This window comes from Diadema setosum, chromosome 16 (assembly GCF_964275005.1).
Source record: "Diadema setosum chromosome 16, eeDiaSeto1, whole genome shotgun sequence".
NCBI lineage: Eukaryota > Metazoa > Echinodermata > Echinoidea > Diadematoida > Diadematidae > Diadema > Diadema setosum.
In genome coordinates, this window is record NC_092700.1 from 36,323,033 (window position 1) to 36,336,835 (window position 13,803).

The following is a 13,803-nucleotide window of genomic DNA, read 5'->3' on the forward strand; positions in this document are numbered from 1 at the left end:
AGTGCCACACGAACTGTAAATAACTAAATAACTGTAAATATATGAATGCCCGACTCTTTTCAACAGAGAACTCAAAAAAAAAAAGAAGAAGAAGAGGATTCCAAAAGAAGTCTGACTGTTCAATCATGATGTGAGATCGAAATGTAACCCTTTACCATGTTTATCCATGTTTATAAGATGTGTATTCGCAGACTAAGTTGAGACAACTCATTATGAACCCTGTTTATATACTTGTAATGAAATTCACATTACATTGCTAGTATGACATTTCATTCGTGTATTGTCGTATTATCAGAAGTGTTCACAAATGTGTCATATTTGTATTCATGTTGAATAACAGACATCAGATTTGCCTTAATTCTATCTTCCTTTTTACTCTCTATACGCTATCTCCTGTTTCTATGGTTACAATATGATGTATATGAAAGTTTGCGATACAACTTTGTTGGTAAACCAAAACTCAAGTTTGCAGAGTTCACATACAAAGATCATAAAGTATATTTTAATGTATTAATTTCTACCTTCACGAGTTGATATGTTAAATATCGTTACATGCAAGTACATAACACAACAGTGCATGAATTCATATTCCACTGAAGTTTGACATGCAAAACATAATTTGTTCCAGTTTATCATGACCGTATTTTGCTTGAAAATCACTCGTAACTGTATTCCGTATATTCCTATGTCTATTGCTCTTCCTTAACTCTTGGCTATCCTTTCACTCACAGACAACATTAGTGATGTGTTTCTTTTCCAAGAAGGGAAGGGATATTGTGTCTGCACGAGACATATTGTGACTATCTATGGTGTAGCAGTAAACAGCATGTTTCATTCATTCCATAGTCAGCCATCTCACCGCCACCCTTCCACTGTCAAGTTCTTATCGTTCTCTGGTTTCTTTCTCTCATCATGATCTTTGATACACCGACAGCTACTTTCTGTTCCTACTTCCTTTCCGCTCTCCCCGTCATTTATCATCACCTCATCACACCATATCAGCAATACATTGTAAACAACACCGGAAAGTCACCGGGTCATGTTTTGTAAATATAATGTACAGTGATATATCAAATGTAAATGTGTTGGATTGATATACCGGAGAACAATGAATAAAGCACACTTGCGTTTTGACTCCAGAGCAAAGCAGTCATGCCTCTTTCATTCTGTCACTGAGTCTTAGAGTCCGACTTCATCCTCACACACATAAAAAACATAAAAAACTAGTCCCTTTCTTTTTGGTCATTTAATAGAGTAAGTGTTGCTCCAAATCACTATGGCTGTCTAGAAGCTGTTGAGAAATGTATCAAAATTGGAAGTTTGAGGTTGTGTTTGCTACTCGTGGACAGATATTCTAAGCCATCGGTATTAATTAATTTTGATTGAATTCTCTTATTCTTCTCCCAATTCAGGTTAATGCAAATCATCCTTGGAAGTCATACAACCTACAGCATATCTGCAAGCAGCAAGTGTCACTGAGCTGGCAAGACACCCAACGACCTGCCCAACTCCTCGTCACGCCCAATACATCTGTCCCCCCGGAGCAAACCTCCCAAGGAGGGAGTGGTTGTCATTAAATCGGATTCGAACCTGAGTTGGGCGTTTCAACGCAGCCATGCATCGGTGGGGGCTACGCCCGTCAGCAGCCTGCCAGTGTGGTGCACCAGAACAGACTGCTCAACACATCTTGAGTGAGTGCCCTGATCTCCGCCCTCCTGACAACATGGACCTGACACACCCTACTCCTGAGACTGTAACTTGGCTACAACAACTGAGGGACATTATTTAGCTGCCGCTGCCTCATACGCAAGAAGAAGAAGAAGCGCACATCGATGACATTTACCATGCCTTATACCAGGAGGGTGACAGGATGCATTCACAGCAGTATATGAAAGGCCAAGATTTCTTAAGTGAATCAGAGGATTGCGAGAAATCACAGAGCTTATCGTTCATTTCTGAGCTCATGCGTACCACTGTGATGGTTCCGTTCTCTGGTTCAATTATTATTGAATGCTGAATCAAGCTTTCTTGAGTACGCCGGTAGGTGCAACGTACTTCGAGTGGCTGTGTGTTTTTGACATCATTGAACGTAAGCTGAGAGGAGGAGAAAACATCCCTGGAAAACAACATCGAGGTGATATTGCGTGCATTGAGGCGGTGGACAGGAATTGGGTGAGGGGTTGACATAGTGGCCCGTGCTTTGAATGACTTCCTTGATATTGAATACAGTGGACATCTCAGGCAATTAGGATAAAGCAACAGTGGCCACCAATGATGAAGGGAACTCTGACTCGAGCTTATGGCAAGACATTATGATTCCTAGGGCAGGCACTTTAACTAGTTGAGATATTCTGCCATGGACTTGATGGTGTGCATTTCATGCGGTAAACCTCCTGTTTTCGCTGTAAATGACTCAATTTTAACTTTTTAGAAATGAACATGGTAAGAAGACAAAAAAAAAGACAATGTGATTCACAGTACAGATGCCTAGATGTAGGCCTTATTGCTGTTGACTTACGTATAAACAAAGAGTTTTGTCCACAGATGTGCTTTCATGTGCATCTGTTGCCTTCTTAATAAGTACTACAGTTTTAGCAAATTGACATTTTTTTTAAACAGATGTTTGGTTAGTCCAAATCAAAAAGCCTCCAGCAAAGCCTTGCGATGCTTTCTTAGTATTAATAGGTAAAGCATACAATGTGAAGGCTTATCATAGTGATTTGTTTTCATGTCTGTTGCAGTCAAATTTCTGCATGACAACCTGTATTTTATTTTCACCTGAAGTAAATACTATCAGTCAACATGATTTCACAATCTCTGCAAGTCCTCATTTTCCTTGAGTCACTGTACCTTCTGTATAGACTTCATGATATTAAGTGCAAAGTGTCATTAGGAGATCAAATTATTTTATTTGTTGTTGCTGCTGCAAAACAATTGCATGTGTGGAATGTATAATAAATAGGTGTACAGTATGCTGCTATTATGAGTAAAATTAAAAGCAGCATGCTGGGAAAGATTTCACATTTTGATGTGTGTGTGTTTTGGTGCATTTGTGTGTGTATGTGTATGTGGGTGTGTGTTTGGGTGGGTGTGTGTGTGTGTGGGTGTGTGTGTGTGTGGGTATGTGTGGCTACTGTGATGTAAATTTATGCAGTTCTCTAGTATTTACCTGGATTGCACATTAATGACATTCCCTAATACCAGTGTTATTAAACAACTCAAAAGTATTTCTTCCAAAAGGCGCTAAATCCGAAAAAAAATCTGAAATATAAAAATTCATAAAAAATAAATGGTGTGTGCAGGATTTTTTTTTTTTTTTTTAATGTGCATTTTTATTACCTACTGTGCTGGATCTTCCACTAGGAGCATAGAGCTAATGAATAAACAAGCTGTAATATGTGTAATTAAAAAACATCAATTTACTCGAAAGTAGCCGGAATGGATTTAGCGCCTTTTGGTTGCAAGCTCTTCATATGTAGGCCCTATTTCTTGATTCCGCTCTGAAGAAACAAGAGATAATATATCACAGGTTGAGAGATTATCCAGAGATTATTTTTTTGATACACCGATAGAATATTCTTTCTTGGTCCAAACTCATGGTGGGTTAATTTGAAATTATATTACTCAGTGTGTTGTATTTGAAGTGCAAGCCGTGATATTTCATACTCACGCATTTGATTCTCTCGTTGAGGACGAGCTGATTTTGCTTTAAAACCATGTACCATTCAATAGTTTACGAATAAACTTTACCTCGAAAGTTTTTCTTTTTAGCACTATGGGCATGACGTGACTGCCGTACAATAATATTCTCTGTGGGGCACATCTCCGACTTTATAGAACTATTGGAGAAAACAAGGTCCGTAGTTTAACTAAAAACTCGAGACGTCGCGTGGTTCATGTGGAGGGTTTCCACAATAATTGTACGAACCATGTTTCGTGATGTCACTATCGTTTTATATGTCACAAAGTGACCGTACGATGCCATGCGCGATGTCAGATTTGCCTTGTGACTAATTCGAATACAGCATTGTACTATTTGCAAAATGGTATCATCAAAAGTGACTGCAAATTCCTCTAAGTATAATTATTTTCGAATGTCAAACATACCAACGTTCTGAAATAGTTAAAACAATACTTCAGCAGCATCAAGCTCCCACTCTACCCCTACATTCGATAGATCTCCAAACATTAACTGAGGTGGCACTACTGCCGACACATCATGGAGGGCGCCCTAACCAGTAGTCACTACCACGCTCGCCATTTGTGACACCTCAGCTGTTTGGAGATACATGTATTTCAATGGAAGTCTGATTTTTTTTTTTTTGATGCAATGTAAGAGTTTTTATGATTTCTTAAATTATGTAGAAAAACAAAAACAAAAACGTAATTATGTAGTGCAAAATACGTTTTGTAATAGGAGAAGGAATACAGTAGTATATTCCCTATATTGTGCCTTGTTTTTCGGGCTGCATACTTTAGTTGGTACATAGTATTATAGTAAGACTGGGGTTCTGAGAAACTGCCATCGAGTGGTATCATCTTGGTAGACATGTGACCACGCCGACAACACACGAAACATACTGAGTGTCTCACTTTTGTTGTTGATTTTTCATTCCACAAGGAAGGGAAATTTGGTGTCAAGAACATTAATCGAACCGAGCTTCCAGCCGCGTCTGATAACTTAACCAAATGCCATAAAACGGACGAAGTTAATTGTACAATGTATAAGTCTAGAATGAATTGAAGTACACATGACTGTTGTTGTTTTAGTATTCAAAACTAGTAGCCGAGAAAGAAGAATAATATGCAGCGGCATAATGGTACCACAAGCCAGTATAGTCAAACGTGCTTTAGGATAATAATGTCGAAATTTCGTGTCGATTCGTCGCAAGCAGTGGCGTATCTAGGGGGGGGGGGCAAGGGGGGCACGTGCCCCGGGCGCCACTCTTTGGGGGCGCAAAAAAAAACGAAAAAAAAAAAACGAAGAAGAAGAAGAAAAAAAGAAAAGAAGAAAAAGAAGAAGAAGAAGAAGAAGAAAAAAAAAAAAAAAAAAAACTCGCCCGGAAGGGGGAAAGAGAATGGTTGGGGGGGGGGGGGCAGAAAACCAAATCAAACAAGATAAAAACAAAACATGATGATGACGCGGACAAAATGACAATGTTTATTGTGTTCACACAAAAATTCCATGTTCTGTGAGCTGAAATACAAAAATTTTCGGCTCGCTCGCTGCGCTCGCTCGCCAAAATTTATATAAAAAAGAAGGTAAGAACAAAACGTGATGATGACAAAATGACAGTGTCTATTGTGTTTACACATGTCATTTTATATTTAGCAGGCAAAATGTTTCACGGAGCAGCGGCTGCAATTTCATTCGTTCTGAAGCGATCGCCAATTGGATCAAAAGAGGGCGTCAACGGTTTCGATCATGGGGGGGGGGGGGCGCAAAAAGCAACAACGAATCAAACAAGATAAGAACAAAACGCAATGATGACGCGGAAATATACAAATTTCGGCTCACTCGCTCGTACTAATTTAGAGTATTTTTTCAAGTCCTCAGTTTGTTGGTATAAATCGTTATCTATAAGGCCGTCACTATATCTTGATTAGAATTGTAAGATATAATAAGCAAAAAATGACAAGAGTTTCATGATGTTATTTTGTAAGCTGAAATACAAAAATTTGTATAAAAAAAGAGAAGAAGATAAGAACAAAACGTGACGATGACGCGGACAAAATGATAATGTCTATTGTGTTCACTCATGTCATTTTGTATTTAGCAGGAAAAATGTTACACGGAGCAGCGACTGTAATTTCATTCGTTCTGAAGCGATCGCCGATTGGATCAAAAGAGGACGCCAACGGTTTCAAACATACGGGGGAGGGGGGCGCAAAAAGAATTCAAAAAAGATAAAAAACACCCCGTAATGTTATCTATAAGGTCGTCACCATAAGTATTGTGAGATCTAATAAGCAAAAAATGACAAGAATTCCATGTTTTGTAAGCTGAAATACAAAAATTTTCGACTCGCTCGCTGCGCTCGCTCGCCAAAACTTATATAAAAAAAAAGATAAGAACAATACGTGATGATGACGAGGACATTTACAAATTTCAGCTCACTCGCGCGCACTAATTTAGAGTATTTTTTAAAGTCCTCAGTTTTTTTTTTTTGTTTTTTTTTGTATAAATCGATATCTATAAGGCTGTCACTATATCTTGATTAGAATTGTAAGATTTGGTAAGCAAAAAATGACAAGGATTGCATGTTTTGTAAGCTGAAATACAAAAATTTTCGGCTCGCTCGCTGCGCTCGCTCGCCAAAATCTATCACAATTCATTACATTTAAATCACCCTCAAAAGATCCCTTTTAAGTGCTTGAAAAAGCATCATGTGGACTTTGTTTAAAGTCCCTACCGGGATGGGGTTGGGGTTGAACACTTTTCCAGAAATTAGGGGCGCAATTTTCGTGCTTGCCCCGGGCGCCGTTTTCCCTAGATACGCCACTGGTCGCAAGAGACGATGATGGTACAGGATCCCGCTGGGAATAATCAAAGCTGCAAGATGTGAGCCTATTTGTATTGAATGCGTGTTGTATTTTGTTCCCAGTCTTGGGTATTTTGCGCTTTTTTAGCACTGTATGCATCGAATAGGGCTCTGAAAGAAAAACAACGCGTAGCATTTATGAAATACATTTGAACGCTAAGTTGGGAAGTAGTGATTGCCATTAGTTCTTTTGTGTAGCACGAGTCACGTTGAAGATTGAGTGAAATTTCACTTCAAAGAGTGCGGTTATTACCTCTATGTCCATTTCATTTGGTAATAGTCTTGAAAGTTTCGATGACTTTATAATTCTAATTTTTTATTATTTCAAACAACTTATCTTTGAAATTCAAAGAGAGCTGGCTATCTAAAAGCCACAATTATGACCTTAAAATAGAATGGAACTTAAGCACTCTGTGTTTCTTTGTTTGTTTGTTTTTTTTTTCCAACATAAGCCTAATCATATAGGGAGCAGGTAATCAGCAAAAATATTTTTTTTTTATTTTCTTTTTCCTAGCTATAGCCGCAGTGATGTGCAACGGGGAAAAATCACATAACTGCGTTAAGACAAAAGATAGGGCTGTTATTGATATTTCCTGTTTTGTGATCCCACATGGTTGAATGTGATAGTTAAGTAAATGCAATGCTTTTTTTGTCAGTGTTTGAATTTTTTAATGTTTTTGTTGTTTTTGTTGCAATGATTAGATAGTATAAAGTATTATCTCAGTAAAACTTCATTTGTGTGTATACTTACAAAATACTTATTGCAGCGATGAATACGTTTCTGAACTACTCAAGAGACTATAATTATGTGTTTGGATGTACCCTAATGCACTAACTGTTGTGACGTAATGATTCTGAAATCGAAATGATTGCAGGGTCCTCGCAGAAAGATTAGCGAGCTTTATATTTTCGACGCGAACGCAAAGACGACGCTAATGGGGTGGGGATTTGTTCTGCACACGCGCGAGAGCTGTTTCAATTTTTCAACCCTGGAGGCTGCGGCGTCGTCTTAACAAAGCGTTCGCGTCGCTCATCTAAACCTCGTTACTGTATCCCTACGAAGGTATAACTCTTAAAAAGCAGTTTAATCTTCTGTGCGTTAACATCAAAGTCTACAGGGGAATTGTTCTCAACTACTTCTCAACAATTTTTCCGCGAAGAAAACTCAACATTGAAAATCTGAAAATTGACACCTATAAGTGTGATATTTATTATGAGGAAAATTAAAAGAATGTTCAATGTGCGTTTGTGTGTGTACTAGGCCATGGGGTGAGCTGGTTTTTTCGCTTGTTTTGTTCCGACAACTGCGGCACTAAAATATCTCCACAGCTACGTGTAAACAAATAACCAAAAAGGCTACAGGAAAAAGTTCGACACAAACCCTCCTGCAGTATTTTGGTAATTTAGGGGGAAACAGTGAACTTTTTTGTCACTGAGGAGCTGAATATGTACACTTTGCCGTGTACGATATTCATTCGCGAACGATCATGTGATGTATGTTATCCAATCCGAATCGAGAATTATTGTTTACGAGTCAAAATGGCCGCCCCCTGTGAGCCTGTCGACGCGTCTACGTCGTCTGCTCTGCCGAAACTTTTAAGATGCGTTGAATGCATGTAACATATCGATGAAGTTTGAAAATTTCACGGCTATGACAAACCGGCAAACCTAAGATAGACGAAACCTTTTTTTGTGTGCCAAAGAGTGGATCAAATTGAGTGGGGGAGACCGTGAAATCGCAGACCAGAACGAAGTGATTCATCTGCTCAGGGGGTTGACTGCAACCTACATGTTTATGATAATTTACAGGTTAGTTTACGTGCGTACAGTCGTAGCAGTCGACACTGCAGTGCAGTCTCATATATGGCTATGCGTAAGACCGTGCATGATGACTGTACAAGTACAACGTTAGCTATGTTATGAACGTTGCTTGTGTATATTATAATGGACGGTAATGCTGTAGCTTAGCCGTTTAGTAGCGTGTCTGTTACATTTTAGATAAATTATCTTGAATTTCACCTTGGCATGGCATAGCGCCGTTATCAATGTAGCCTAGATGAATTTTACATGTTGTTCTATGTACAGCCCAGGTTAGGTTGATGTAGCTGATCAGTGATATTGTTTTGTAAAAATCTTGACACACAGGACTGGATTGAAAAAGGTCTAAACTGCATGTAAATTTATATTTTCATACTCATGGCCATGGAGTATTAATATTAAAAATCCATCCTGTCTCTCTCACCCCGAAATTGGCGAATCCCCCCCTCAAAACACACATTTAGCATCTCATTAAATTATTAACTTATTAATATTTGATATAAATAGGTCTAAAAACCAACAATGACAATAACATAATTTCAACAATTCAACTCCCTAAAACATAAGATTACCATTATGTTGTGCCAAATTATAAAGCAGTGGGTGGTGGTGATAGTGAAAGGCCAAGGATTAATAGTAATGTACTAGTATTAATGATGATAAGGCAGTTGTATTCATAATTATGATAATTGATATTGCATGTGATCAGGTGCTGAAAGCTGTAGATGTCATTTAAAATCAGTAATTGCACTGCAAGTACAAGTTGAAGTAGTTGATGATGACAGTGATCATGAGGTGTACCTGGCATATATAGTACTAGGGCCTATTGGTAATTACAAGATTCAAATATTGGCAGTCAATAGTCTACCGTACATTTAATGATATATTGAGTGTAATGTTCAACCCCTCCCCCTAGCGTTTAGCCTTTTTTTCCCCTAACAAAATCTACCGACTAATCATTGCTGTTCATTTCTCCATTGTATTAAATAGGATTCCATGAAACGTGCTACAAGAGGTTTATAGATAGCAAACGCCTGAATCTCGCTAGGAAACGAAAGCTGAAGGAGGAGCCTGGTCCGTCAGCAGGAGCATCTGTTTCCTCCCCTAAGACGCTCACATCAAGATCAAGATTTTCTTCTGGAAGCTCTTCAGGTTCTGCTGTGTTGCCTGTAAAATGCATCATTTGCAACAGAGTCAACCTGCTCATTACTTGCCAAGGGAAATAGGTCAATATGATTAATATTGAGGCATGAAAACATTGTCATGTTACTATAAGTTGTCCTTGATAAAATGGAGCAATATATATACACCACTGAAACATTCACACACATACACAAAGAACTTCAGTGCAAAGTTCAGAAACAACAGAATGTACTGTATATGCACCAATGCTTTGGTCAATGTGATTAATGTTCAAGAATTGACATCTTACCAAAGTTGTGCATGATAAAATGTCTTAGTAATACAGATTGCTTCCTGTATTTTGAATGCCAATGTTTATGCAACATGTTTTGACTCCTTGCCTCAGTATGTGATTGTTCGCCCTTTAGCAAACATTTCTGCCCACTATTATGATTTGATTAGGGTTGAATTATTCTAAGAACAAAGATGTTTTCCTAAGTGTTTTTTTTTTCATAAAACTGAATGACTACGATTAAATTTTTTTTTTCTCCCACTCTGGGGGAAAAATGTGTACCTATTATTAATACTGAAACAGAATGTTCATGTAGAAAGGTCAGTACAATGTAGGTGTGAGTACAAAATCAGTTTGCTAAAACTAATACCAGCCAAATGAAAATTATGCATAAGTTGAGTCAGGTTTGCACAGATCCTCTGATATTGGAAGTTAATTGCAATGTTATCATAATTTTTAATGCCAAACCTGTTTTATATATTTATTCTCTCCAAGATTTTCGGGTACACATTGCCTCCAATACAGAATCCAGCAGTTTTCACTCATGAATGGGTAAACTATGATTATTGCCTTTATTTTATATATTGGCATTTTTCAAAACTTTTACACCCTTTCAAGGATATTTGGACCATGGAATGTTCCAGGAAATTTATTAAAACTAGAAAATTTGACTGATTATCATTTTGAGCTATCTTACATGAAAGGAGGTGGTGTCCCACCAACCTAATGTTAGCAATGAAAACTTCAGGAAATTTTATGAAGATTAAATTTTCTAAAGTACTGTAATATTTCATGAACAACGTGATTGCTATGTGATCTAATATTAAAGCTTCTTAAGAAGAAGAAGAAGAAAAGAAAAACATGTTTACTGATAAACAATATGATCTGTTTAATAGTAATGTCTCATGTGTGTAAATGAGTTTGTATGTGCGTGTGAGCGTATATAATATGTCAGCGTTTTTATGCACCTGTGTATGTGTAATGCACTGATCAATACATGTATTATATCATTGTGTGTGTTCATGTTTATGATAATCTTTTTTATGATGCTAATGTGATAAATGGCCAAGGCATGTAGAATAATATTGTAATACACTTGGGTATCTTCATAACTATGTGTGTGCGTATGTGTGTGTGAATGTGAGGGTGTGTGTGTGTGTGTGTACAATAAGATTCTCCCACATGCACGCGGACACACACACAAACAAACGCTCTGATTTTTTTTTTTTTTTGCCTTGAATGATTAGTCATTTGATTAATAACATGTGGTTGAACAGAATATAAGGCATTTGCCTTGAGCTCTGACGGTTAGTCAGTGCTCTCTCTCTCATTATGGTCTCGAACCACTTTGCTCTTGTCCTCCTTTGCATAGCCAGCATCAGGAAAAGCTGAAACATGAGATATAATGCAACTATTAAACCAAAACTTCACTTTTTTTCTAGGTACTATGTGGCTAAAAGCAGTGCTTTACAAATGTGTATATGTATTTCAGCTTAGAAACACTATGGGAACTATACTGCGGCTAGCAGCCCCATACGCATAACTGCGGCCAGCAGCCCCATACGCATAGCGTCATGGGGCTGTGAACTGTAGCATAGAGGATCATGACGGATATTTTACTGCGGACAAATATCAACTTAAAATCGGGAAAAAATCTTCAATTTGAAGACTTATTAATAAATTTGAAGTATTGATAACAGAGTTCGTGCAAGGTTTGCTTCTGCAAATAGTTCCTTTCTGTTCAAATTGATGACTAAATGTGACTCGGTCGAGAGGAAACTGGGAGAGCTACACTGAATTGACGGCCAGCGCATGCGCACACAGACATCATATCCAGTCAATGGATTCGAAATTTGTGCGCAGTGATGTGTGCGCCTGCGCTGACCGTCAATTCAGCGTAGCTCTCCCAGATTCCTCTCGACCTAGTCATATTAAATCATCAATTCGAACAGAAAATGACTATTTGTAGAACCAAACCTTGCACGAACCCTGTTGTCAATACTTCAACCTTACTTGTAGGTCTTCAAATTGACAAATTTTTGTTCGATTTAAGGTTGACGTTTGTCCGCGATACTACCCTGTCATGATCCTAAATGCTACAATCCGCAGCCCCATTACGATATGTGTATTGGGCTGCTGGTCGCAGTTTATAAAATATGGATTTTCGCAAAAACTGCAGGATATTTCGAGGAGAACTTTTTACTGTATATTTAGGATGTACAAAACATCACATTTCCGCATTCAGAAAGTAGTGCCAGTGTTGCTGGAACGAAACCCATTTTCTAAGCCTCTTTTTCAGCTTCACCCCATGGCCTATACTCTTTGTTCTTGTAGTACATTGTATAGTTCACTGATTCAGTATCTTCATTATCGATTGTATTTCATTAACCATGTGATGCCTGTTTACAGAACATTTGGATAAGGAAGTCGCATTTGTGGTTGTGTACTATACTCTTGATAGATTAAATTTAAGATAAAGCGAACAGATGTTATGTAAATGCAAAACATTAAGAATCTCGTATGTGATTTTGCTTTATACATTTAACTAAAATGTGTCTCTGTGTGTGTGACTGTGTGTGTAAGCGTGTCTGTGTCTGTGTGTGACTGTGTGTGTGTATGTGTGTGTGTGTTTCTTCATTGCCGTGAGACATGATGACAAATACACTCTAAAAACACAAATGTTGAATTAGCATTTAAAAGGGCCGAGGAGTGACAACATTTTCAAAGTGTTGGTTTTCCTGCTAGATTCAACATTTAACATGTTATCTTAAAAGTTGGATGCAACACTTCAAAAAATGCTGTCACTCCTCGGCCCTTTTAAATGTTGATTCAACATTTGCGTTTTTAGAGTGTAGGGAAAAGTTTTCTTGTTATGGAATCTCACTGTGTGTGAACTTTTTTGATTTCCCTTGGATTTTGTTTTCGTTTCACGAAGTGAAATTGACCAGTATACCTTTACGGTAGAACGTTATTGTAGAAAACAAAACAAACACAGATAGTCATCATTCAAGACGTTTATAATTATGCAAAACCGAAATGGTTTAGAAGTAGGTGGCAGCAGTGATATGTCAAGCTATGTCAAACGTGTTTGACATAGCTGGTGTTTGATATGGTAAGCCCATCAAATTATGTAAATAAAGAATCACAATGAAAACTTTCTGGTACACCCGACATATAATTTTATCGAATGATGCGTGTTCATCAGTAATGGAAAGAATTAATTAAGTTGTCTTTCATCTTTTGATGAACAACACTTTCTAATCGACTGGACTTGCGAAATCATGGAGAGCACAGTTTTCTGATTTATCCGAGAATCTTCTTTAATTCTGCTAGACTGTATGGCTGGCGAGTATTTACCCGATCATTGGTCCGTATGCGTAAAATCTAGCAATTGCCTGTGCTAGCCTTTTGCTTGTCTAACGCGGCCAGCGGTCACCTATTTTGTCTCCCACGTTGAATCTTAAAACCTGTCTATAGCGACCATAGACCCAATACGGAGCCGCAGTAAGGGAGGGAAATCAAACAACATTACTATTAATCTAAAAAGCGAAAAAAAAAAACAAAAAGAAAAATGAAAAATTTCTGCTTAATTTGCAGAAAATGATTTTTATGTTTGCATTTTTTGCTTGTTTCGTTCTTGGTTTATTCAAACTAATGTTGTTTAATCCTCCCCCCCCCCCCCTCACTTCTTCTCATGGTGGAGCCAGTGCGGCTCGGTGGTAACATGCTCCGTGTCATGAATATGCATTTATGCAAAGTGGGTGTGACCTGTTCGGCCTACGTAGGAGAGAAGAGGTTTGATTGAGACTGGGACGATGGCGCTTGAGGCGAGGGAAGAATAACGTTTTCTTGTTACTTTCAAGTCTGATATCATGGTGGTGGTGATTTGTTTTGTAGTCAGAATGTGTGACATGTTGTTGTGCCACCAGGATTTCTCTCCCTTCCCGTAATAGCTGATTCCCAATCTTGAGGTCACTATAGTTCAAGTCCCATGGCCAATGGCAGGAAACTGTACCCTGGATTGGACCA